The sequence below is a fragment of the Lepidochelys kempii genome, chromosome 14 (genome assembly GCF_965140285.1).
Source record: "Lepidochelys kempii isolate rLepKem1 chromosome 14, rLepKem1.hap1, whole genome shotgun sequence".
In the NCBI taxonomy this organism is placed as follows: Eukaryota; Metazoa; Chordata; order Testudines; family Cheloniidae; genus Lepidochelys; species Lepidochelys kempii.
Genome location: NC_136393.1, coordinates 32,752,776 through 32,776,304, shown reverse-complemented (window position 1 = coordinate 32,776,304; position 23,529 = coordinate 32,752,776). Strand labels below are relative to the sequence as shown.

At 47.8% G+C, this 23,529-nt stretch overlaps 1 protein-coding gene and 1 long non-coding RNA gene across 11 annotated transcripts in view; one reads left to right on the top strand and one right to left on the bottom strand.

The window, feature by feature from the left end:
- The window catches only part of LOC140898275 (uncharacterized), a 2,445,793-nt gene that overhangs the window by 1,789,380 nt on the left and 632,884 nt on the right, over positions 1 to 23,529 (top strand). The window lies entirely within an intron of this gene.
- LOC140897589 (uncharacterized) overlaps positions 21,953 to 23,529 on the bottom strand; it is a 10,137-nt gene continuing 8,560 nt past the window's right edge. The window contains exon 4 of the long non-coding RNA XR_012154752.2: positions 21,953 to 23,159. This is a non-coding gene — a long non-coding RNA (uncharacterized LOC140897589). The remainder of the gene's footprint in view (positions 23,160 to 23,529) is intronic.

Genomic DNA, 23,529 nt, shown 5'->3' with positions numbered 1-23,529 from the left:
AAGATTGTTTCTGACCAGCTGGCTCTAATGCTTAAAAACCTTCATTTTTTTTCTTTCGCTAGGAGGATAACGCTGGGCGTTTTCTCTCATTCACTTTCCTTTGGAATAATTTCAATCCAGTCCAAAGGATTTCCTTTTCCAGTGTATCTTCAGCACCTTTCCTAGCAAACAGTTCCTGTTTGAGCACAGGTTTCCAGTTTCAGGCTGTCCCAGGGGGAGATGGCCATGAAAGGGGTAGTAGCTCAACTGAACCTATCCCCAGGTGAAGGGAATAAGTGCAGGGGTCACATGGGAAGGAGCAGCATGTAACTAGGATCCAGGCCTGTTGGGCGATATAAGAACAGCCTGTGCTCAGCCAGGAGAGAGACCCGCAATGGGAGCAGGCCTGGGAGGGGCTTGGATAGTCCTTTCAAGTCAGTTTCGGTACACAGTAGGGGATGGAAGAGCCAAGCTGGTAGGGTTGGGAGCTGGGCCTCCTGGCAGTGTCCAGGAACGAAAGCACAGCACCTGCCAGGAAGGGAGTCCCCACAGAGGGACACCGTAATCTTCCAGGGAGGGAAAAGGCTCTCACTGCCATTTCTTAACCTCATGGGGTGTTCTCCTGCTCTGCCAACCCCACCCCTATTTCAGCATCTCCAGGTGCCTGAGGAAGCAGGCACCACAGGCCATCCTGCAGCTGGGACAGAGATGGAGGTTGATGACCTACCTGCCCGTGGTGACCATGGTGCAGGACAGCCCTCAGGACATGCGAATGCAGCTCCAGATCTGCAGAATGCACCTTCCCTTTGCCGGCACGAGACCTTGCAGGTTGCGGAAGGTGAGACAGGCACTAACTTTTGGTAACCCTCAGTGGGATCAGAGGGTAATGGTTTGTAGAAAGTGGTGTTGGAGAGCTTTACAAAAACTAGGCAAGCCATTTACAACACACACTTTGTTTCTCTACAAAAGAAAAAGGACACTAAACTATCTAAACTACTACATGCCACAAGGGGCCACAACAGTGGTTCCCTTAACCCACCCAGCAATATTGTTAATGTATCCAACTATACTCTTAGCCCAGCAGAAGAATCTTTCCTATCTCAGGGCCTCTCCTTCTGCCCCTCCACCCCCACAAATATGATACCGTTCTGTGGTGACCTAGAATCCTATTTTCGATGTCTCCGACTCAAGGAATATTTCTCACACCTCTGAACAACATACTAACCCACAGAGAGCTTCCTACCAAGACGACAAAAAGAAGGATTCTGGGTGGACTCCTCCTGAAGGTTGAAACAACAGACTGGACTTCTACAGAGAGTGCTTCCGCCGACGTGCACGGGCCGAAATTGTGGAAAAGCAACATCACTTGCCCCATAACCTCAGCCGTGCAGAACACAGCGCCATCCACAGCCTCAGAAACAGCTCAGACATCATAATCAAAAAGGCTGACAAAGGAGGGTCTGTCGTCATTATGAATAGGTCAGAATATAAACAAGAGGCTGCTAGGCAGGTCTCCAACACCACTGTCTACAAGCCATTACCCTCTGATCCCACTGTGGGTTACCAAAAGAAACTACACCATCTGCTCAAGAAACTCCCTGAAAAAGCACAAGAACAAATCCGCACAGACACACCCCTAGAACCCTGACCTGGGATATTCTATCTGCTACCCAAGATCCATAAACCTGGAAATCCTGGACGCCCCATCATCTCAGGCATTGGCACCCTGACAGCAGGATTGTCTGGCTATGTAGACTCTCTCCTCAGGCCCTATGCTACCAGCACTCCCAGCTATCTTCCAGACACCACTGACTTCCTGAGGAAACTACAATCCATCGGTGATCTTCCTGAAAACACCATCCTGGCCACTATGGATGTCAAAGCCCTCTACATCAACATTCCACACAAAGATGGACTACAAGCCGTCAAGAACAGTATCCCCGATAATGTCATGGCAAACCTGGTGGCTGAACTTTGTGACTTTGTCCTCACCCATAACTCTTTCACATTTGGGGACAATGTATACCTTCAAGTCGGCCGGATTGCTATGGGTACCCACATGGCCCCACAGTCTGCCTGCATTTTTATGGCTGACTTAGAATAACGCTTCCAACCAGGACACACCACACGATCCATTGTCTAAAGCCAAACTCTACCATACAACCGCATTTGCTCCAACCCCTCAGGCAGAGACAAATATCTACAAGATCTCTGTCAAGCATTCTTACAACTACAATACACACCTGCTGAAGTGAAGAAACAGATTGACAGAGCCAGAAGAGTACCCATAAGTTACCTACTACAGGACAGACCCAACAAAGAAAATAACAGAACGCCACTAGCCATCACCTTCAGCCCCCAACTAAAACCTCTCCAATGCATCATCAATGATCTACAACCTATCCTGAAGGACGCCCCATCACTCTCACAGATCTTTGGAGAGAGGCCAGTCCTTGCGTACAGACAGCCCCCCAACCTGAAGCAAATACTCACCAGCAACCGCACACCACACAACAGAACCACTAACCCAGGATCCTATCCTTGCAACAAAGCCCGTTGCCAACTCTGTCCACATATCTATTCAGGGGACACCATCATAGGGCCTAATCACATCAGCCACACTATCAGAGGCTCGTTCACCTGCACATCTACCAATGTGATATATGCCATCATGTGCCAGCAATGCCCCTCTGCCATGTACATTGGCCAAACTGGACAGTCTCTACATAAAAGAATAAATGGACACAAATCAGACGTCAAGTATTATAACATTCAAAAACCAGTCGGAGAACACTTCAATCTCTCTGGTCACTCAAACTCAGACCTAAAAGGGGCAATTCTTCAACAACAAAAAACTTCAAAAACAGACTCCAAGGAGAGACTGCTGAATTGGAATTAATTTGCAAACTGGATACAATTAATTTAGGCTTGAATAAAAACTGGGAGTGGATGTGTCATTACACAAAGTAAAACTATTTCCCCTTGTTTATTCCACCCCCCTACTGTTCTTGTCAACTGCTGGAAATGGCCCACCTTGATTATCACTACAAAAGGTTTTCTTCGCCCTCCGCCCCCTCCCCCGCCCACCCCTGCTCTCCTGCTGGTAATAGCTCACCTTTCCTGATCACTCTTGTTACAGTCTCTATGGTAACACCAATTCTTTCATGTTCTTTATGTATATAAAATCTCCACACTGTATTTTCCATTGCATGCATCCGATGAAGTGAGCTGTAGCTCATGGAAGCTTACGCTCAAATGTCTTTGTTAGTCTCTAAGGTGCCACAAGTCCTCCTTTTCTTTTTGCGGATACAGACTAACATGGCTGCTACTCTGAAACAGTGTTAGTCTTGCAGATGCAGACTAACACGGCTGCTACTTTGCCATGCCTCCACCCACTTTAACCCAAAACAAACTCAGGTTTTGGGTCAAAGGGGGTAGAGGCATGGAACAGAGTATATAGTGAACAAAAGATTGATTTTAAAAGTATCAGAACAATATTGTGAAAACAGGAAAGTCCTAGTCTTGACAATCTTTCACGAAAAACCCTTGCATTCCAAAAATAGTCACTTTTCTACAGACAATCCTTCCTTTGGAAAAGATTTTCAACTGTGTCTAGAAATCGCTCCCAGGTCAGTGTCTCTCTGAGCGTGGGGTGCACTCATTTGCCCTCCCCTTCCCCTGGGGATGTGTACGAAGCACTAGTTAGAGGGGTACAGAGGAGGTATAAATAAAGATGATTAGGTCTTGACGAATACACATGTGGAGGGTGTGGGGGGAGAGAGACATGACTGATTGTATTGTCCTGAAGCAGTGCACAGCTTCCAAAGATTTGGTGAATGCTTCTCTGGGGGTCTGATTCTGCAAACCAACTTCCAGGAGCATCAGATGTGCATCTGACAAGGCCCTGCTCCCTCCTCATGTCCAGGCCACTTGGCCAGTGGCTTGGCATGAGTAACTCTGATGCTGGACTGCCATTTTCCTACCCCTGCCTCTATGTGCATTGTGAGCAGCTGCACCGCTGCACATCCAAGTGGCTAAAGAACCATCAACAGGCTTCACTCTTCTTCACTCTCTGGTCACGCAATTACAGACATGAAAGTTGCGATATTACAATAGAAAAACTTCAGAAACAGACTCCAACCAGAGACTGCTGAATTGCAATTCATTTGCAAATTGGATACAATTAACTTAGGCTTGAATAGAGACTGGGAGTGGTTGAGTCATTATGCAAGGTAACCTATTTCCCCTTGTTTATTCCTTCCCCCTCCCCCCCACTGTTCCTCAGACATTCTTGTTAAACCCTGGATTTGTGCTGGAAATGGCCCACCTTGATTATCGTACACATTGTAAGGAGAGTGATCACTTTAGGTAAGCTATTACCAGCAGGAGAGTGGGGTGGGGGAGAGAAAATCTTTTGAAGTGATAAACACCCATTTTTTCATGGTCTGTGTGTATAAAAACATCTTCACTGTATTTTCCACTTTATGCATCTGATGAAGTGAGCTGTAGCTCACGAAAGCTTATGCTCAAATAAATTGGTTAGTCTCTAAGGTGCCACAAGTCCTCCTTTTCTTTTTGTGAATACAGACGAACATGGCTGCTACTCTGAAACCTGACTACACAGAGTGCTGTCAGTTGCACAAAGATAAAATGGAGAAATGTTGTATGTGTTTAACCTCTTTCAATCAGTGGGCTCTTAAAAGTTGCAAATAATTTCTAGCTCAACCAGAAGTTCGGGGCTTGAGGTAGGAGTCTCCCAGGCATTGTCTTCACTGCAAAAGTGTGTTTACACGGAGATAGCTAACTTGATGTAAAATCCGCGTGGAGACATAGAATAGGAACATAGAATATCAGGGTTGGAAGGGACCTCAGGTTGTCATCTAGTCCAACCCCCTGCTCAAAGCAGGACCAATCCCCAATTAAATCATCCCAGCCAGGGCTTTGTCAAGCCTGACCTTAAAAACTTCTAAGGAAGGAGATTCTACCACCTCCCTAGGTAACGCATTCCAGTGTTTCACCACCCTCTTAGTGAAAACATTTTTCCTAATATCCAACCTAAACCTCCCCCACTGCAACTTGAGACCATTACTCCTTGTCCTGTCCTCTTCCACCACTAAGAATAGTCTAGAACCATCCTCTCTGGAACCACCTCTCAGGTAGTTGAAAGCAGCTATCAAATCCCCCCTCATTCTTCTCTTCTGCAGACTAAACAATCCCAGTTCCCTCAGCCTCTCCTCATAAGTCATGTGTTCCAGACCCCTAATCATTTTTGTTGCCCTTCGCTGGACTCTTTCCAATTTATCCACATCCTTCTTGTAGTGTGGGGCTCAAAACTGGACACAGTACTCCAGATGAGGCCTCACCAATGTCGAATAGAGGGGGACAATCACGTCCCTCGATCTGCTCGCTATGCCCCTATTTATACATCCCAAAATGCCATTGGCCTTCTTGGCAACAAGGGCACACTGCTGACTCATATCCAGCTTCTCGTCCACCGTCACCCCTAGGTCCTTTTCCGCAGAACTGCTGCCTAGCCATTCGGTCCCTAGTCTGTAGCTGTGCATTGGGTTCTTCCGTCCTAAGTGCAGGACCCTGCACTTATCCTTATTGAACCTCATCAAATTTCTTTTGGCCCAATCCTCCAATTTGTCTAGGTCCCTCTGTATCCTATCCCTGCCCTCCAGTGTATCTACCACTCCTCCCAGTTTAGTATCATCCACAAATTTGCTGAGAGTGCAATCCACACCATCCTCCAGATCATTTATGAAGATATTGAACAAAACCGGCCCCTATCCCTTCACCCACTTCTAGACTATACAGAGCAAAGGACAGCTCTACGTCAGATAACTGAGCAGTATCAACTCAAATAGATCACTTACCAAAGCTCTCCTCTCCTGTATCATGCATGCCAGAGCCAGACTGCTGGGACTTGCTAGACCCCTCCTGAGTGGAAAAGAGGTCCTGACTTGCTGCACCACAGGACAACCCTGCTGTGTGCTCCACATTGTCTTCCAATTCAAACTTCTCATCCACAACTTTGTCCTTGGGGTTGAGTCTACTGTCCGCTGCCTGCAGCCCCGCTAAAGTATCCACGAGGCTCTTGGCGGTGGAGATGGGTTCACTGCTAAAGATGGCAGCCAGCTCCTTATAGAAGCAGCAGGTCTTTGGCATAGCACCAGAGCAACGGTTTGCCTCCCTTGCCTTCTTGTACGCCTGCCTCAGCTCCTTTATCTTCACTCAGCACTGTCCTGTTCATACCCCTTTTCCAGTAAACCATGAGAAATCTGCCCACAGGTATCGAAGTTCCTACAGCTGGAGTGCAGCTGGGACTGCACAGCCTCCTCTCCCCATAGTACCAGCAGATCCAACAACTGCGGGGTACTCTGAGTGGGAGAATGTTTGCTGCGTGGAGCCACCATGGTCAGCTGGGGAGATGATATGTGAGCTCTCCATGCCGAGGAAACAGGAAGTGGAATTTCAAAAATTCCCTGGCCTTTAAAGGGTGTGTACCTGGGTACAGGGCGGTCGAGTTCAAACTGCTGACCAGATCAGTCAGGATGGGCATTTTGGGACACCTCCTAGAGGCCATTTCTAGCAACATAACCAAGCGCGGCGTATACATTAACACTTTCTTGATATAACTTTGTTGCAAATAGCTCTATGCCTTTTGTCGAGGTGGTTTTATTTTGTTGGCAAAGTAGGAGAGTTTTGTTGGCAGAAGGAACACTGCAGTGTGTACACCTCCACTGTTTTGTCAATGAAACCTGACTTTTGCCGACAAAATTATGTAGTGTAGACAAGGCTTTACACTAAAAATCACAATATATTCAGGTTGCTTCTAGTCCCAAGAGATCAGTCACTTCCCCCAGATCAGCTGGTACCCTTGATCTTACACCAAAGACCATTCCTGTAGCCAATCCTATAATAAACTATCTAAAGGTTTATTAACTACAAAAATGAAATACGAGAGTTATTTACAGGTTAAAGCAAGCAAATATACACACAAATGAATTACCAGCTAAGATTCCTAAAGATGACAGAGATGTAATAATCTGTCAATTCAAAATGTCTTTTAGGGCAAATGCAGGGGTAGCCCCTGGCGATCCCTGCCTTCATTTAATGTCTCTGGCCTGTGAGAGTCCAAAGAGCAAAGAGATGACAAATCTTCTTGTGACCCTGTTTTTTCTTTTACATTTGGCTTACCAGTCCATGAGAAGAGCTTCCTTGCATGGGGCATTTCCAAGGTGTGATAGGGCCATTCACCAATCCTTTGTATTGTGATGTTTCTTAATGTCAAATTTAATCTTGCTAGGTCTCCTTAAAGGGGCGGGGGGGGGGGGGGGGGCGAAGGGGGAGGGGAGGAGGGAAGTTCCCATGCTTGGGTTTACAGGTTCAGAGCAAACATTTTCAAAGTTATAAAGCAAAACTGACATATTTCCTTATAGCATGGAACACAAGTATTACAAGGGAGATTAATGCATGCTGCAATTTATAAGCATTTCATAGAGTCTAAGTATTAAATACATTCATATAAGACTAATATGTATTTTGAACAAAACTAATGTACATGTGAGCTGGTTTGTTTCCAGCTATGAGTTTGTCAGTGCTTAGCTAATGCCTACAGCATTGGTCAGAGCTGGCACTTGGTCTGCCAATGTCATAAAAGGTGGATGACCTGGTTAAAGATGTGTCTTTCATACTCTGCACCCTTGCAAAGCTGGATAGGGGTGTAAACCAGGGACCTCTTGGTGCCAACAGGCAGAGGGCACAGGGGGTGCAGAGGGTTTTGCAGAGATCCTCTGGGTCAGATATAGGAATTGTAGTTAACCGAAGGGTGGCATGTGATGACTCTACCAAGAGCCCATTGGTTGCCATAATCATTGCAAAATATATGTCCAGACACTGTTTAAGTAGTTATATGTCTCTTCTGAAAATTGTGTTCTCAAGGATTTGGGATTAGGGTGGGTCACTAGGAGGTGATTTAGCTCAAGAATATTCCTTTCAAACAAGAGGTTACAGATACTTATTTCTCTGTCTGGTCATGGGTGCTTTGGGTATTGTATGTTTTGGGTATTGTATGTTTGGGTATTGTATGTAGCTACAGACTAGGGACCGAATGGCTAGGCAGCAGTTCTGCGGAAAAGGACCTAGGGGTGACGGTGGATGAGAAGCTGGATATGAGTCGGCAGTGTGCCCTTGTTGCCAAGAAGGCCAATGGCATTTTGGGATGTATAAGTAGGGGCATAGCGAGCAGATCGAGGGACGTGATCGTTCCCCTCTATTCGACATTGGTGAGGCCTCATCTGGAGTACTGTGTCCAGTTTTGGGCCCCACACTTCAAGAAGGATGTGGATAATTGGAGAGAGTCCAGCGAAGGGCAACAAAAATGATTAGGGGATTGGAACACATGAGTTATGAGGAGAGGCTGAGGGAGCTGGGATTGTTTAGCCTGCAGAAGAGAAGAATGAGGGGGGATTTGATAGCTGCTTTCAACTACCTGAAAGGGGGTTCCAAAGAGGATGGCTCTAGACTGTTCTCAATGGTAGCAGATGACAGAACGAGGAGTAATGGATTCAAGTTGCAGTGGGGGAGGTTTAGATTGGATATTAGGAAAAACTTTTTCACTAAGAGGGTGGTGAAACACTGGAATGCGTTACCTAGGGAGGTGGTGGAATCTCCTTCCTTAGAGGTTTTTAAGGCCAGGCTTGACAAAGCCCTGGCTGGGATGATTTAACTGGGAATTGGTCCTGCTTCGAGCAGGGGGTTGGACTAGATGATCTTCTGGGGTCCCTTCCAACCCTGATATTCTATGATTCTATGATTCTATGATTTCACAATGGAGCCTGTTTGCCTACTCTGCCAAATGCTCATCAAAAGAAATCTTCAAGAGCAAAATTTTACAGAAAGGAATAAAGAGCAGGCAGGGGTCCTGTTTACAAGTAAAGACAATGAATTTTTGGGATATATCTGGGCGTGACCTACATTGGAAATGTTCCTTCCACTGGGGGAGTAACAGATACACATCTCTATCCAGATATTTGGGTATTCTATATTGTGTTCTCACACTATAGGCCTATTTGCATAGTGAGCCAGATGCTGTTTAAGAGATTTTGAAATCTACAAGAAAGGAAAATACAGGAAAAAACAACCAGTAGGAGGGTGTCTTCTTTAGGAATAAGGACAATGGATTGTCCTGATATATCTGTGTGGAAGCAGACTGGCAGCATATTTGCCTCAGGAACGAAGGATCACAGTCAACCTGGCTGTAAATTGCTGCAAGGATTTTTGGGTGAGCAATACTTAATTAGATAGGAGAGTACCTTGTTAATTGAGACTGGGCTCTAGAGTATGTATTATGATTTTGTTTTAAATTAGGGCTCTCAATTGTAGTTAACTCAAGCAATTAATGCAAAACAAATTAACTAAATTAAAAAAATTAGTCACAATTAATGGCAGTTTTAATTGCACTGTTAAACAATAATAGAATACCAATTTAAATTTATCATAAATTGGATGTTTTCTATGTTTTAAAATATATTGATTTAAATTACAACACAGAATTCAAAGTGTACAGTGCTCACTTTATATTATTTTTATTACAAATATTTGCACTGTAACAAAGATAAACAAAAGAAATAGTAGTTTTCAATTCCTTTCAAGTACTGGAGTGCAATCTCTTTATTGTCAAAATGCAACTTATAAATGTAGAATATTTTGTAACATAACTGCACTTAAAAACAAAACAATGTAAAACTTTAGAGCCTACAAGTCCACTAAGTCCTACTTCTTGTTCAGCCAATTGCTGAATGCTGACCACTTCTTATTTACAATGTCACCTGAAAGTGAGAACAGGCATTTTCATGGCACTGTTGTAGCGGGCATTGCAAGGTATTTTTGTGCCAGATATGTTAAATATTTGTATGCCCCTTCATGCTTCGACTTGTAGATTGCAAATTGTACAGTGCAAATATTGGTAATAAAAATAATAATTAGGCTGCCAATTAATAACAGTTAATGCATGTGATTAACTCAGAAGAACTCAATACTTTTTTTAATGTGCATTAATTGCATACTAGGGTGCCGTGCTCAGGGGGTGCTGCTGCATGCCTCCAGGGCGGGGGTGCTCCTCCCCGCATCACCCTTCTCCACTGCTGCTCCTCCCTCCCACCCATGGAGCCACCCCAGACCAAGCTACTCCAGACTAGGAACCTGGCTTCACTCTTCTTCACAGAGTGGAAGGGGTGGGGTGGGGGCTGATGTTGGGGTTCCCCCTGCCCCCACCCATGTACCTGGTTACTGCTGAGCTGGGGTCAGGGAACAGGGGGAGCCTGTCTGCTGCTGCTGCCAGCTCAGGAATGAGTGCGGTCGACAGGAGCTGCTGTTGGCTGAAAAAGTGCTCAGGCTTCTGAGTGCTCTGCTTAAAGAGACAACGCTTCCCCAGCGCGCACGCACGCACACACACACACACACACACACACACTCTTCCCCCAAAGAGCAAAACTATTTAAATAAATGGTATTCTGTTATTGTTTAACAGTGCAATTAAAACTGCGATTAATCACAACTTTTTAAAATCTCGTGATTAATCACGATTAATGCTTTTTAGTCATTTGACAGCCCTATTTTAAATGTAACCATTTGTTTCCAATACTACTTGCTATGACTTGAATCTTGATTCTTTGTTAAATAAAAGTATACGGTGCTTGTTTTCAATACAAAAATAGCTAAGTGCCTTGTGTCAAGCAGCACAGTGACCTGAAGTGTAACGGCTAAACTGGTGTGCACTGTTTCTTTAGAAGCAGCGAATCCGTGAACACTACGAGTGTCCGGTGAACCAGGGGACGGACGCTCCAGGGAGATGCTTGCAGGGTTTGAGGGTTGGAATGAGCCAATCAGTAACGTGAAGTGAGACTGCAGGGCCTACGGGGCCTAGAGGGCAGTGCTTGTGTTGCCTATGGCCAATGGAGTTGGGAGCTGGCCCAAGGCAGGCGCAGATATGGCTTCTCATGGTAAGGCACACGGCAGTGAAGTGCTCACAACCCTGGGTACACCTGGGAAATATCACAGGAGGCCAGTGGCACAAGGGTGCAACTGTGCCAGGACCTCAGGACTTCTCTATCATGTGCTAGGCTTGTACTGGCCTCTGTAACCGTTGAATAGGGGCATTGCCAGCAGATCAAGGGACGTAATTGTTCCCCTCTATTTGACATTGGTGAGGCCTCATCTGGAGTACTGTGTCCAGTTTTGGGCCCCACACTACAAGAAGGATGTGGAAAAATTGGAAAACATCCAGCGGAGGGCAAGAAAAATGATTAGGGGACTGGAACACATGACTTATGAGGAGAGGCTGAGGGAACTGGGATTGTTTAGTTTGCGGAAGAGAAGAATGAGGGGGGATTTGATAGCAGCCTACAACTACCTGAGAGGTGGATCCAAAGAGGATGGCTCTAGACTGTTCTCAGTGGTAGCAGATGACAGAACGAGGAGTAATGGTCTCAAGTTGCAGTGGGGGAGGTTTATGTTGGATATTAGGAAAAACTTTTTCACTAGGAGGGTGGTGAAACACTGGAATGCGTTACCTAGGGAGGTGGTAGAATCTCCTTCCTTAGAGGTTTTTAAGGTCAGGCTTGACAAAGCCCTGGCTGGGATGATTTAGTTGGGGATTGGTCCTGCTCTGGGCAGAGGGTTGGACTAGATGACCTCCTGAGGTCCCTTCCAACCCTGATATTCTATGATTCGATGATACTACGAATAGGGAGATCAAAAACTGTCCCCTTCTATCCCTTTGCCAGTGCAGGCATGAATCTGGCCCATTGAGCCAAACCTCTTCCAGCCTTAATTTCCAAATCTATACAATGTTTTTGTTGTTGTTTGTATTTCAGTCAATGGACAACAAGGACCACATTGTTCTGAGCTCTGTACAGATGCTGAGCAAACAGACCCAAAGAGCTTACAGCTCAGGGCCCTGATCCTGCAAACCCTTAACATTCTATTAATGGCAAAGGGCCCAAAGTAGATAAAATTATAGTCACGCTAAAGTCCTTACAGGATCTGGGTCTAGGTCATGACAAAAGGCAATAGGAGAATGAGACAAATCAACCAAGGGTTGGAGAGGGAGGATGAGAGAACAGTAAACAACTCTTAGAGATTGTACCTCCTAGGATGGTTGAGAGACTTAATGGATATTGATTCCATTGCTGTGAGATGCCTGAATGAAAGAGAAAATGGAAGGTTTCAGACTCGTTTGTATTAAAGACCTGTGTGTGTCTCTGTCCCTCTCTGTCTGTTTCTCTGCCACAATTAAAACACAGTCATGTGAATTAAGAGTGGGGATGTTGTTATAAATATCACAACATAAAATCTCACTGATTTTATCTTTTCTCCCTGTAGACACTCTGCCAGTTGAACTGGAGGAAAAAAAAGAGAATACTCTAGGATCACACAGACAGGGTGAGATTTCAAGGTGGAGATTATTTTTCAGTTACGAGAAAATTCCCATGAAAATGTTTTCTTGAACTTGTAGCTAAGCCAATGCTGACCATGACACAACCAGTCCTAAAAATAAAAACATTACTAAGACGTGCCCAAGTTGAAGTCGGACAAACAATCCAACCCCAACCTTAACGCTGAGTTCATGCCCACAGCAATGAACGGAAACATTCTCACTATCATCCAAACACCCTTAACTCTGACCCTGGGATTTTCATAGATATTCATACGCATTATATATATTAAATTCATAGGAATGAGTGGACAGGCCACTCACCTCAGGGCTGATCTCTGGCTCTAATACTCTGCTTCCCTCTCTCCTCAGTGAATGTGACTCTGGATCCAGACACGGCTCATCCCCAACTCCTCCTCTCTGAGGGTCAGAAAAGTGTCAGACGGGGAGACAAATGGCACAGACTGCCCAAAAATCCCAAGAGATTTGATACCCTGGATCAAAGATTTGATACCCTGCGTGCTGGGCTGTGAGGGATTCACATCTGGGAGATACTACTGGGAGGTGGAGGTGGGAGGTGAAATAATCTGGGCTGTGGGGGTTGCCAGAGAGTCTGTGAGGAGGAAGGGATTGTTCTGCTTTAACCCTGAGTGGGGGATCGGGCTATGGAGCAGTAGTGGGGTGAGTTCCAGGCTCTCACCTCCCCTAAAATTCCTCTGCCCCTGAGCTGGGTCCCCAGGAGGATCCGGGTTTGTCTGGACTATGAACAGGGGCTGGTGACATTTCTGAATGCTGATAATGATGCCCCAAACTTCACTTTCCCACCGGCTTCCTTCAGGGGGGAGAGAATGCACCCCTGGCTTTGGGTTCAGAGTGAACAATCACAGCTCAGACTGTGTCCCTGACACTTGGGGAAAACATCCCTTCTAAAGACCCTGAAATCAACTTCTCTAGCCTCAGACACCCTAATTTCTATGACCCTGGAGAACGCTTGTCTTCCTGAAAGCCTTCTACCATACAATCAGTTTGTATGACCATAAGGCTTGATGGGGCCTCTGAATTGTTAAAGTATAAAGACCAAGATGCTACTGAAATGGAGAAACCAACCGCATTGCTCCAAGAATTGTGCAACCTGTTTGTCACTGGCCTGTGTGATCCTTGAGGAGTGTAGCTGACTGTAGGGGTCAGAGACTGTCAGATAGGAGCTCAGAGAGTGGGAGAATGAAAGTGAAAGAAAGTGACAAGGAGAGACATGAGCCAGGGTGACAGAGGGACTGGGAGATGCTACTGAACGTGATGGTGTCATTCATTATGTAATCCATCTATTTAATTCACTGGTTCATGAAAAGTGGAGCCATTTTAATGCCTTGGAAAAGTGATTTCTGCAAATGTTGCACTTTTTCTCTGTTCTGACCTTACATAATCACTCCCTAAGTGATTGAAGCCCTCATTTTTTTGTTAACTGAACCTTTTTAATAAATATAAAGCTTTTTTCTGCTTGGTGTTTTCCACTCTTTTGAGGGAGCGAGGAGGTGCAGAGGATTTGATTCGCCACTGACCAAAAGACAAGTTAAGAGTAAGGTGGGGTACACTCTATGGGGGGGCAAGTTGACTGGTTTAATCAAGGGGCTGTAGAGCTGCCACCCTCCATAAAATGACCTGCTTATGAACTTGGAAGTGCATTGAAACCCATGTGGATATATATCTTCCTTCTAAACATGGTACTCTTTAAAAGAGTCTGAAATAGAGCTTGTGAGGCTATTTTGGAGTTATTTGGTCAAGGGGTTCCCAAAACATACCCCCAAATACTCTGCTTTTATCATTTTCAGATTTTTATAACACTTTGTTTTAGAATTAGGAATAGCAGATTTAAATTAAAGCTCAGGAAAAACTTGCTAACTGTAAGAACAGTAGGACAATGGAACAGTGTCTAGGAAAGTTGTGGAAGCTCCTTCACTGGAGGTTTTCAAAAGGAGGCTGGATAGCCGTCTGTCTTGGATGGTTTAGACACAACAGCTCCTGAATCTTGGCAGGGAGTTAGCGTGGATGACCCTTTTAGTCCCTCCTAACCCTGTGATTACCTGAAACAAATCTAGATTTCTGACCGTCCAAAAATGTGTCCCATTGGACTGCCCCTGAGATCAGCTTTTCAATGGCATGAAAGACCAGTTTAGGAATATCTCAGAACGTAGTGAGCTGCCAAAGTTTTAGTATCTATGTGAGCAAATGTTTCCTCAGAAACTCCTTTGTCAAGAACACCCATGGCACCATGTACTGATTTGAGGGAATAGGCAGTGTTCTTTGAGCTCAGAGACAAGGAGTTCATTCCTCTGCTCAGGTGATTTGCATGCTGTGCATATTGGCACTCTCAGCTTGCCTTTCTGCTTGGTGTGCGGGTGGCACAGATGACAGTGAGCCACCCCATAGGACAGCTGGGAGGGGAATCTGCTGCTCTGGCTCGTGGGGTATTTCACGGTTACAGAGCCTGAACAGAGTCCAGCCTGTACTCTAATCTCCTAGCACACTCTTGGGGTGAAGACCTATTGTCTAATACCTCCTCTTGAGAATGGGGACCCAGTGTCTGACTGCCTAGACTCTCTGGGTGCAGTGCTGACACCTCAGCCTGCCTCATGCTTAAACGCGCCCTTTCCCAGACCCCACCCAAAAGGTTTGAGGCTCCTGGGTTACAGTTTAACTCTCAGGGGCACACCGTAATGGTGTTCCTGCAACAGATCAGGATTCCTGTGTCACCCAGTGGTGCCCTGCTCTCACTCTGGGCTGTGCAGTGCATACAGAGAAAGGCCAACAAATACTTTATTTATTTAATGGTTATGGGTAGACAGCTTAGAAAGATGAAGTCCGACAGAGGAGCAAGAAGGTCAGAGGTGCTGGGATCTTACAGAGAAATCGACAACAGCTAGGAAATGTTACACTGGACAATGCTTTCCTACCACATTACTCTGGGCAGCCTCCTCTATGGGAACTGTAGTGTGAGCTCTGTGCTGCTTGGATCTGTCACAAATCTCACAGTTGGGATCTGATTCTTCTCACAGAGCAGTTTGAAATCTCGCCCTTGACTCACACACTCTCCCTTCTGGCTCTTCTTGCTTTTGTAAACATGAGTTCTTCCCTCAGGGCTCCTATTACTCCAGGCCCCGCCTGTAGCTGGTAGCAGGGGCATGGTCAGATAAAGGGCATGGCTCAGATGCCACACTGTGCCAGCTCCTGGTGCTGGTTTGGCCAGAAGTTCCTTTGCCCAGCAGTGTCATTGCAATGAGGATGGGAGAAGTCTCGTTCTGATTCCTCTCCCCAGGACTTGGTGATTCAGGCTCAGCTCAAATGGTGCTCACAGTCTGTAGACACCAGATCCTTGGAAGCAGCTTCCACTTGGAGATTTTTGGCTGTGCTTAGAAATACCCTGGGATCTCTCTGCAGAGTGGAAAGAATTTCACTCTCCAGAGCCAGTAATGGAGCAGCAATTAGGCAGGTCCCCTCCTGCCACAGGCTTGTTGTTACTCAGCTGGAATCCCCAGACAGCTGTCCTGAGAACCTGGTCCCTCTGGTATTGTGCAGGAGCAGATTTAAAGAGACATACCCTGGGAGCCAATGATCCAGGATGGTGCAGCCTGGACTTTGTGCAGTCACAGGATGGGAGTATATAAAAACTGTAAAGTTTCTAACCTGAAGGTTTCTGCCTTTTCTTTTCTCCTTCCAGCTATTCCTTTTCTTTCCTCTCACTTGATTTCACCTTCACCCTTTGCCTTGCTTCTTTCTTTCTACTGTATCCCCTTCCCTTATTATTTCAAATCTTCCATTCTCCTGCTCTTTCCTCTCCGCAGCTGCCCCACCTATCTTCCTCTTCTTGGAGTACAAGAAAAAAAGACTGCCTCCAGCTATAAGGAAACAAAGGACACCTCATCAACCAGCAGTGAGGAAAAACTGTCTCTGACCCTAAGAAAATGGAATGAGATGGCATTGCAGTACAGAGCTGAGCAATCAGCCAGTAGGTCAGGAACTGACAATAGTGACAAAGGAACACAAAGGATCAAATGCTAAACCCCTCTCAGTGGCTGAAAGTTCATCTGGTGGCAGGTCACAGGCCACTGTGGAAGGTGCTGGAATCTCAGCCTGGTCCCTAGTGGGGCAGGTGTCACCATCATACACAGATATAACTAGCAGGACCTGCACTGACTGGTTCCCTTTGTCATCGGTCTCAGCAGCAGAGGCCAATGACTCAATGGCTAGTGGAATCAGAACTTTCATCTCAGCTTTAGAGAGAGATTTTCCCCAGGTCAGGGTTGAAGTCCAATGGCTGTGGGCAGCGTGCATGAGGGGAGCTGGTTAGAAGGCTCCTGCACTGCACAGTGTGTGGGATAAACAGATACGTCCAATCCACTAGGCTCTCAGGACACTTGTCTGTTCCAGCTGCAAGATGGTGATCTGGGAACAGACTGAGGAGACCTGATAGTGTCTGGGGAGCAACCACCTGGGACCAGGAGTGGAAACTCAACTGTGGTGGGAAAGGAGCAATGACTAGACATGCTACTGCAGATATATTTAGTTCAACTGGGTACAATGCTGTTGACTGAAGTCATGCCAACAATCAAAAACCAGTATAATTACATCACTTGTGCATGTTCACAGAATGCTTCTTCCGTCGGCAGAGCGCGTCCACACTTAGTGCTCAACAGTAAGAGCAGTGCACTGTGCGTGGCTATCCCACTGTGCTACTCAGCACCTTCTGCAGCTAGGAGTTGTGGGAACACAGAGTGGATCGCAGTGTGTCATGAGTGCAGGCTCAACGTCCCATGATGCAGTTTTTCCCACCCTATCATTCCATGGGCTTCCAACTGTGTTTCATGGCATTTTTCAATGGTCCCTGTTTACTGTGTGCCCGCCATCTCTCTCTGAAAGGATGGATCCTGCACTGCTCTCTACCGTTGTGGTCACTGTTATAAACACATCATGGATGGTCATGTAGCATATCATGGACTCCCAATCTGGACAGGAATCAGAGTTCCCTGACCTGCTATGTGCCATGGAAAGGAACAACACAAGATTACTTTTAGCATTCATGGAGCAGCTGCATATGGTGGATCGTCGCTTCTGGGCTCGGGAAACAAGCACTGAGTGGTGGGATCATATTATGTAGGTTTGGGATGATAGGCAGTGGCTGCACAACTTTTGGATGTGGAAATATGGCCAGTTGGTGAAGCTTCCCCTAGGGGAATCTATCCCCCTGTCCCGCCCCTTCCTCTGGTGGCCCTGCCCAAGCTCTGCCCTGCCCCACCCCCACTCTGCCCCACACCCTGCCCCTCTCCACACCTTGCCCATGCTCCACCCCATGGCTTGCTACCACTTGGCCCCCTTGCCTGCCCCTCACCATCACTCCTCTTGTCTGCTGAGGAGGAGAGGAGCAAGCAGAGGGCAGAGGAGGCCTAGGGGGAATGGGTGGAGCTGTTCAGCCACCTCCCCACTGAAACCCTTTTCCCACTGCTTGCTGTCACCATTCACTCCTCTCCTCCTACTCAGTGAGCAGTATGTGGTGGGGACCTCAGGGGAATGGGCAGAGCAGAGCCAGGAAGGGGTGGAGTGAGGGCAGGCCTCAGAGGGAAGAGTGGGACCTCAGGGCGGAGTGCAGGCGTGGCCATGGCCCAGGTGTCGCTGTTCACGTGTGGTGGATCAGCAGTTTTGGGAGGCTTAGCCTCTCCTGGCCTATGATCCCTGCCGCCCTTGTGTGGAAAGTCATCTTCATGGAACTGTGTGCAGAGCTTGCCCCAGCACTGAAGCACAAGGACACCAAAATGAAAGTTGCCCTCTGGGTGGAGAAGCACATGGTGATCACTCTGTGGAAGATGGAGACTCCAGACTGTTACTGGTTGGGCATGAATTAGTTGGGAGCTGGGAAGTCCACCACTGGGGCCACATGAATGCAAGTTTGCAGGGCCATTAATCGCATCCTGCTATGAAGGACTCTGACTCTTGGCAATGCGCATGAAATAGTGGATGGCTTTGTGGCATTGGGGTTCCCTAACAGCAGCAGGGCGATAGATGGCACACTGTAATGGTCCCTCGCTCTCCCATGGTGAGGGAGGCCACTCAGTCCAGTCCCATCTGGCCAGGACCAGAGTCCGCAGGACAGTCAAGAGCCCACAATAGGGCTGAGCGACCAACAGTCACAGGCCAGCTTTAGCCTGGGCTTGGGAGGCTCAAGCTGCCAGCCCTTAAACAGGGTCTATAACTGAACTGGGCCCCGGGCTTGAGGAGGCTCAGGCAGCCAGCAACAAACAATCTCAGGGCTGGCTTTAGCCTGGGTGGGGCTCAGGCAGCCAGCAAACAAACAGTCTGCAGGTGGGCTGGGGCCTGGGTTTGAGGAGTCTCAGGCGGCCAGCGAACAAACAGTCTGCAAAGGTGACTGGTAAAGGAAGCTCCTTCTCCAGAGCAGGAGCTTCTCAGAAAAGTGTAGGGAGTTAGCCACCCAGGGTGGGGTGGCAGGGGGACGCGGCCCCACCCTACTCCACCATGTCCCACCCCAGGGCCCTGGCAGGGGCAGGATCGGCTGCCCCTGCGTCGGTGGGGATCCAGCCGCAACACGCCGACTGAGCCACAGCCCCTGGGGCTGCCCCTGGGCTACTTCCTGCCTCCCCGGGGGTTGGTACCTGTGGCCTTCAGGCCTCTTCCGGCTCCTCGGGGTACACAGCAGCAGGCTTTCTGGGCCAGTTGGTGTAACAATCAGTGAACCCAAGTTCCCGGGTTCCCTGAAGACGTTCAATGAGTGCTACTTTTTCACCATCACTCCCAGGATCTATTTTCCATCCAACTCCACACTCACCCCCACTCTCCCACTGTGGGCCTGTATACAAAATCAAACTGCCTGCCCAGGTATCCGGTTACTGAACAGAACCGCCCCAGCACAGCTAACACCGTGGCATGGTTTGCAGTAGAATAAAGTTCTGATAAACGTTCCCCTTCCCCCCAAGTCTTGCAGGGTCCCACAGATGCCCTGTGAGGCAGTGCAGCTAAGGGCACAGATGGGACCTTGATCAGTTCTGTCTGTACTGAGGATTCTGAGAGCCACATGTGCTTAGTGGCTCCCCCAAAAACAGAGAGTGCAGGGGGCACCCACACCCAGGGATCGGCACCACCATGTTATGCGATGGACTCTTTGCAAAATTACTGAACTTAGTGATGGACACTGGGGGAGGGGGGGTTATGTCATTCAGTCATTCAACGTTTTTTTGAAAAATTATCACGGACCTCAAAATTTTTACCATGGACACTTGGGTCTGTGAATGGACACATTGCCTACCCCTGTTCACACCTCTCCTAACACCATTCCTCCCTTCCCTGACTTCAGCTTTCTCTGTTCCTGGATCCCTCCCTTCTGCCCACTCAACCCTTCCCTGGGATCTCCCCATCCACTTCTCAGAGCTCCACCTCCATATACTGGGGTCTCTTCTCTTTCATTTCTGCAAGGGGCTCTTCCTACTTGTGGCCTTCCCCCCCTCCATTATATACCCCTCCCCCAAGTCTTCCTCTTGTGATCTGGGCTCTTCACTTCCTACTGCTGCAGCCTCCCATCCCACTCCACCCTAGTGTAAGCGGGGGAATGGTCCCGCTATTGTGGGGAACTTTCCTGGCTTATACACTACCCCAATGGAATTGACTTGAGAAAGGATCTGAGTCCTCACTCCTAGTCCCTTTACACAGAAGCCTGCCTAACCTCAAGGGCTCCCCTTCCACTCTCCTGTGTGGCAGAGTCCTCATAACCCCCAACATCACTGGGTCAAGGATTCCTGGGGGGCTTGACCCACAATCTTGTCATTGTCACTTAGGACAAAGGCTAGAGTGTCCCCACTCTGAGGTATTCTCTCCACTCTGGACACTTCCCTGACCCACTGATCATTATATACATTTCATAGCAAATACAATTTACTGAACAGCAACAAATTAAAAAATATAAGGTGTAAAGATGCTGCCTTTGGTGTGACACTTCTGAGATTATCAATTCAGGACAAATTGCTTCAAGCAGGGGAATTACAGCCCAAGGTTGGGGTTTCTCCACTTCTAAGGCACACCAAACCAGCCAGACAAAGAGGACTTTGGTTTCACCCCACTGGCTAACCATAAGTCATACAAGCAATTCCCTTAGACACTCCAGTTTCCCAGTATCACCACCAGTGCCACTCATTATGGGGACGAATGGTTATGAAAACCAATACCCCAATAAAAGAAAAAAGGTTCTCTTGATCCCAAAGGGCCAAGCCCCAGACCCAGGTCAATATACAAGTTAGATCTTACCCACAAATCATGCTGTTGCCAATCCTTTAGAATCTAAAATCTAAAGGTTTATTCATAAAAGAAAGAAATATATATGAGAGCTAAAATTGGTTAAATGGAATCAGTTACATACAGTAATGGCAAAGCTCCTGGTTCAGGCTTGTAGCAGTGATGGAATAAACTGCAAGTTTAAATTGAGTCTCTGAGTACATCCATATCTGGGATGGGTCATACAGTTCTTTGTTCAGAGCTTCAGTGTAGCAAAGTTCCTCCAGAGGTCAGAAGCAGGACTGAAGATAAAATGGAAGGGTTTTCAGGGCCTTTTATATTCTCTGCCTGTGGAAGGACCCCTTTTGTTCTTACTGCGGAAAATGACAGCAGCAAGATGGAGTCTGGAGTCACATGGGCAAGTCACATGTCCACCATGCATGACTCAGTTTGCAGGCCAACGCCATTGTTTACGTGTTAGTTTGAACGTTCCCAGGAAAGCTCAGATGTGGACTGGCATCTCCCAGAGTCATTGTCAGTTACCTGTTTCTTGATTGGGCACTTACTGAGAACAGTCCTTTCTCAAGAAGCTGACCAAAAGCTTCACTAAGGCTACTTAGAATCAAAACACACTGAGATACAAGTACATAGCCAATATTCATAACTTCAACTACAAAAATGCTACACACATACAGACAGCATAACCATAACCAGAAAATCATAACCTTTTCATAGACATCTCACACAACAACCTTTGTACAATATTTGCTGCAAATATATAATAGTGGTTGCAACAATGATCTATGTGGTCATAGTTTATGTCAATAACGTCACATAAGGAAAAAATGGAAAAGCTTAAAGGAAACAAGTAACCCCACTCTGTGGCACGGGGACGTCACAACCAGCGTCTCTGGAATTTACGGGCAGTTCACAGTCTGTTCCTCACACGTCCCAGGCCTCCTGCCCAGGCCCTGGCTGTGCTGCAGGGATGCTGCGGGTCGGACACTTGCTCTGGCGGTGACCGGTGCTGGGGAGAAGGTGGCAGGACCCATCTCCCCAGCATCGGCCCCCACATCAGGGTGATGGTTTGCTGCCAACTCTGGCCTGCAATGCCTTTTGGCTGGTGGGGTCTTACTGCACTGGGCCCGCTGCCCAGGGTCCTCCTCGCTCTCCCCAGCTGCTCTCCGGACTGCTCCAGCCCCAGTCCCAGCCCCAGCCCCAGCTTCACTCTGCCCCAGCCCCAGCCCCAGCCCCATCCCCAGCTTCGCTCTGCCTCAGCCCCAGCCCCAGCTTCACTCTGCCTCAGCGCAGCTGCTGTTCTGCCCCTGGCGCAGCTCTCTGGGCTGCTCCTCTGGCTCTGGCTGCCGTGGCTCTGCTCCCAGCACAGCGCTGAACCCTGGCCTGCTTCTCTCGCTCTGGCTGTTGTGGCTCTAGCTCGGCCCCTATGGGCAGACAGAGGATGGGACCCCGCTCTCCTTACTCCCTCATTGGCCTGCCTGCTTTGTCAATCAGGCTGATCTGGAGCATTTGCCTCTTCCCATTGGTCCTGGGGACTGTCAGTCCAAGGTCTTGGTTTCTCATCTGCAATTCCCCTTTCCTTTGTTACTGGGAGGGCCAACCAAAAATCCTCATTGAGTTTCAGTAAGGGGACAACAGTCCCCCTTACATCAGCAACAGCAGCCACCCCTGACATTGTGTCTACACACATCTCTGCCTCTGCATGCCCACAACCCAGCAGCCTACATCCCCCCTCTGCCCCTCTCCTCTCCCCTAGCTCACAGGCTTGGTGCTGGGAACTGCGGGGGAGGCGGTGGCAGGCAGATGATTCCCCAGGCCATCCTTATAGGAACACACCTGGGGGCTGGTCAGCGCTGGGAGGGGACAGGCTCCTCCATGGGTGTCACTGTCAGGAACAGAGATTCCCTCCAGCCTGAGCTGGGACTGGGCAGATTATCAAGGGAGATGTGTTTCTAAATCCCTCTTTGTAAACTCTAAGTATAAAAATAAGGGTGGAGCGTTCCGGAGAAAGTGTCAGTGAAAGTGAAGAGATGGGACTTGTCAGTCACATTGTAAAATGAGACCTCTCCTGCCTCATAGTCCAGGAAAATCCCTACCCGGCTGGGCCTGACGCTCATGGACAGTGGCGTTAAATGGGAGGTGAGGGCCTTATATTCCTTATATCTCAGACACACTGTCCAGAATCCATTCTCAGGTGATAGGTAAATCTTCCCCTTCCTTGTCACAGATTCTGTACAAACCCCCAGAGTCCAGTTTGTTTTGTCTCCCACCTCCACCTCCCAGTAATGCCTCCCTCCTGTCAATTTGTTAAAGCCCAGGACAATGGGATAAGTATCAAATCTCTTAATATTGTCAGGCAGATCCTGTTGTTTGTCTTCGTATGTCACAGTTTTCTGATCCTCAGACAGGATGAGGCTGGGATGAACCGTGTCTGGATCCAGAGTCACATCCACTGGGGAGAGAGTCACAGAGTCAGTGCTGGAGGCAGGGGCTGGTCACTGGGATCAAAGGGAAATTAACCTGTGTCCCCATTAATTGCTGTGACACAAGGTTGCTGGCCATTTAAGGAGAGTCAGGGCCCCATCTAAGGCCAAGGGGGCAGGGGAAGGAGAGGAGATGGAAAGAGGGGCAGGTGCCTGTGAGGGACATAGGAGAGGGGAGGAACAAGCACCAGGGAAGGGGAGCAGATGGGAAGGGAAGGGGGAGATCTCCATGGAGTAGTGGGAGGGACGGGTCAGGCATCAAGGAATCAGAAAGGATAGGAGGGGAGTAGTGGGGGTTGCAGAGAAGAGAGGGATAAAGGCTGGCAGAGGAAGGGGACA